The sequence below is a fragment of the Nannospalax galili genome, unplaced genomic scaffold (assembly GCF_000622305.1).
Source record: "Nannospalax galili isolate Female #2095 unplaced genomic scaffold, S.galili_v1.0 scaffold162, whole genome shotgun sequence".
Lineage (NCBI taxonomy): Eukaryota > Metazoa > Chordata > Mammalia > Rodentia > Spalacidae > Nannospalax > Nannospalax galili.
Window position 1 is genome coordinate 1,198,739 of NW_008350388.1, and position 4,027 is coordinate 1,202,765.

Here is a 4,027-nt window from a genome sequence, read left to right on the forward strand (position 1 = left end):
CCCTCCCCTCCCCTCCCCTCCTCTCCCCTGGCGGCAACTGGGAAGCAGGTAGGGACCGCCTGGAGAGCCTGCCACAGCCGGGCCAGGCCGAACAGCTGAGATTCTCCCAGAGAAGTAAGGAAAGAAACTGCTTCTCCAGTGTGGCAGAGCAGCACACTGAGGCTCCTGCAAGGTCCTTGTGCTCAAGCCCTTTCCTTGACAACTTTTAAAAGGCCAGCACTTGGCTGTGGCCACTTACTCAAGCTCAGGCTGAGTTCACATTCACCATTCCAAAGGCAGGGCCCATCTCTGCAGTGTTCACACTCCACAGGGTACCAGCTGGGCAAGGAGGCAAACAAGGCTCCCTGCCTACTTATGGGAAAGCCACACTTAGAAATGGTTTCTCACCTTGGGCAGGCTTGACAGATTAGAAAAGGGACTGAAGGCTAGGCAATCCCAGACAAAGACCACACTTAAAGGCAAGCTAATGAGGCTTCTGATTAACTATAAGGCTCTAGTGATGAAATAAAATGAAAATACTGGGGCTGGAGAGATGGCTCATTGGTTAAGAGCACTGAGTGCTCTTTCAGAGGACCCAGGTTCCATTCCCAGCACCAACATGGTGGCTACGAACCACCCTTAACTCCAGTTCCAGGGGAATCCAAAGCCCTCTTTTGACCAGGGCATTGCATGACATGGGTGCACTCACCTACATGCAGGCAATACACTTGTACACATAAAATAAAAATAATAAATATTAAAAAAAATAAACGAAAATACTGCCCCAGCATAACTTCTAAAAGGTATACATCCATTCTCAACTTCAGTAAGCACTTTAATGGGCCTGGGGTAGCAATAAACAAAATTGAGTATTTGTTTAACAAGTTCCTACAGTACGATGTTCCTTAAGATTGGTGGCCAGGCTGTTTGAAGGGCATATATGGCAAACAGAAAACCTGGAATCCATGTATGGGAAGTTTCACAGTGTCTATACAAAGTCACCTGGTTGTACTTTTTTAAAATCTAATTGATAAATAAGCACCCTTGTACTTGGAAAAGCCCTGTTTGGTACTAACTCCCCCCCCCCCCACCCGCCAGGCCCCATGGTTTAGAGGAAGGATTCCATCTACAGAAGCAGTCAGCAGCAGCACAGGAACAACAGCTACTTTGTTTTGGAAAGGTTTTGACAGGGCACCTACAGTGTCTCCCCCAGGCACTGCACTGAATCCCAACACATAAACTGGCTCACTTGTATCCTCCTGTTTCAGATTTGGAAATAGAATTTCTAAACACATGTTAATTTGTTTGAGGTTGAAGCAGCAGAGTTTAGATGCAGACAGGTCTGACCAAAAAGCTATTCTTTCCTTTGTACATTCATTATGCATTTATTCAAATATTAATTAACCATATACTACATGCCGAGCACTATGCTACAGAAATAAGAAAGCTACAACTGCTTCCTTTAAGAGTTCTGGTCTAGTGACTATATACAACGTGGAAGTGCCGAAGTAACATGGAGGGCCTCAACAGGAGGAACACCAAGCCTAGTTTTACAGGTGGAGGCTGGGATTAGCAAATGGTGACAGCCATCCATCAGAGCAATTCTGGGAACTTCATCAGGGCAGCTATGGGGGAATAGATGTTGGGATGGGTAAGGAAGGAGAGTGAAGGGAGCCAGGACACTGAGATAGCTCAGATATATCAGAGTGGAAGATTTTGGCCAAACTGGGGTGAGGAAGAAAGGTCGACTAGAGACAGTTCCCACAGTCTTGGCTTCAGTGGTAATCCATGACCTGAATAGAGAATTCAGTTTTAGACACACTGGTTTTGAAATGCCTGACAGCAGTATACATCAGTGTTTGCAAGGCAACTGGCATACCCATTCAGAGATAGGAAAGGGCTACAGTAAATAACTAAATAAGGGTAGGTTTCTAGTGGATGGAGTAGGTGCAGTCATCCAGGGAAAATGCTAAGGGAAGACCACCATCCAAACACAGGACAACTAGTATTTAAGGAACAGACACAAGAAAAGATCTAAAAAGGGAGAGAGAAGCCATAAACGACAGAGAAGCCAAAAGAAAGGGTATCGTGGAAGCCACCGAAAATTCCAAAAAGGAGCCAAGTGCCAAGTGCTTCAGAAGACAAGCAAGGTAACTGAAAGCATCCTTTGACCAGGTAGAGCAGTACACACCTAAACCCAGCACTGGAAGGAGTTCCAGGCAACCACAGTGGGGTGAGAGTGTGCTACAGTACTGATGGCAGATGCAATGCCTTTCTAGTGCTTAAGTCTACCCTATGTACAGGGAAGTGAAAGGGGCAAAAAAGGGTGGTAGCCAGAGAGGCGGTCATCAACTTCAGGAAATGAGCTGAAGCACCCAACATGACTGAAGTGCCTCCAGAGAGCACAAGAAGTTACGTGAACAGCACAGATCATGACCACACAAACCATGGCTTCTCTTCAAAGATACCAGTGTTCTACCCAGAGAAGCAGTACAGATTCTAACCTTTCAGATCACTCTAGCTCAAAGCTGGAATCTTCCCATTACACCACCATCATCCAGTGGTCCATCTGGGTCACCTCTCCTCAGCAGCAGGAGGCTTAACATGAAAGTGTGCAATGTTTTATAAGTGAGCTTCTAGCAACTTCAAATAGGCAAGGTCCTAACCTGGAAAAACAGGTTTGACTAAGCTCGCAGGAGCCTGACACTAGAACAAGGCATATACCAAGGATGGCTCCCTCATGTCATTTCACACTTCTAGAACCAACTTCTGGTGAGAAAAGTCATAGACATAATTCATGAAACAATTTCTAACCTTTCCATGAAAGTCTCAGACCAGGTTAAAGGAAGAAAAAAAACAATACAAAAAAAAACAAAAACAAAAAAATCACAGTGTTTTTACCTTAAAAATCACCCTATAGCTTTCCCTTTTAAAGACTAATAAAAGGGTCAGGATGATAGTTTAGTCAGTGAAGTACTTGCGTTGTAAATAAGAAAACCTGAGTTCAGTCTCCAGGGTCCACATAGAAAACCGAGCACACAACCTCATGTAACCCAGCCTTGTCATCCCAGCCCTGGGAGGTAGAAACAAGGTGGGTCCCTGAGGCTTGCCAACCAGCCTAGCCTATTTTGAAAATTCCAGGTCAATGACCAACCCTGTTCACAAAACAAGGTGGGTAGCATCAGGGAACAACAGATAAAACTGTCCCCTGGCCTCCCCATGCCTCCAACCCCTCCACCCCCGACCCATACACACACACAATCAACAACCAAAATGTCAGCCGATTTTGGAATACAATAGTTCTCTCAACCATTTAAATAGTTTTAATTACAAATAAATTCTGCCTCTAATAACACTTCATTTATCTATATGTTGTAATGAAAACTATATCTATGTGGGTCATATGGTAGCATACCTACAAAGATTAAAAAAAAAAATACCCACAAATTAGCACCAGGCATGACACACACCTTTTAGTCCCAGCACTTGGGAGGCAGAGGCAGGTGGATCTCTATGAGATCAAGAACAGCGTGGTCTAAATAGCAAGTTCCAGGCCAGCTGGGGCTACAAGGAAACAGCACAAGACTCAAGCAGAAAGCCTCACAAACACTGAAACTGCCTAAATTACCATACAGAGCTGGCTTACTCTTTTGTGGACATAATTTTATTTACCAAGTTTGGTTCTCTACTTGCCTTATGAATAAACAGATTAGACAGAGTCAGTGAGAAGGAATCAGTATTCCACTGTTAGAGGCAGGCATGTGGTCAATGTAAAGAGCAAGGAATAAATAAGAATTCAAAAGCATTAGCAAGACTGGGTTATTTAGCATGAACATTATATCAGATGTATTTCTGTATTAAGGTGAAGAACAATTACTAACTTAACATGCTAAAGAACAATCCTAAGACACCTAAAAATATAAAATTAAGTTTTAAAATTTTAGGTTCAGAAGAAAGTGTAGGCTGGGAGTATGGCAGAGTGGTAGAGCACTGGCTTAGCAGGCAAAAGGCCCTGGGTTCCATCCCTGGCACTGCAAAATAGAGGAGG

The 4,027-nt window shown here is 44.1% G+C and overlaps 1 protein-coding gene across 5 annotated transcripts in view; it reads right to left on the minus strand.

Moving 5' to 3' along the window:
* The window catches only part of Osbpl1a (oxysterol binding protein like 1A), a 262,262-nt gene that overhangs the window by 134,999 nt on the left and 123,236 nt on the right, over positions 1-4,027 (minus strand). The gene's annotated exons all lie outside the window — the stretch shown is intronic.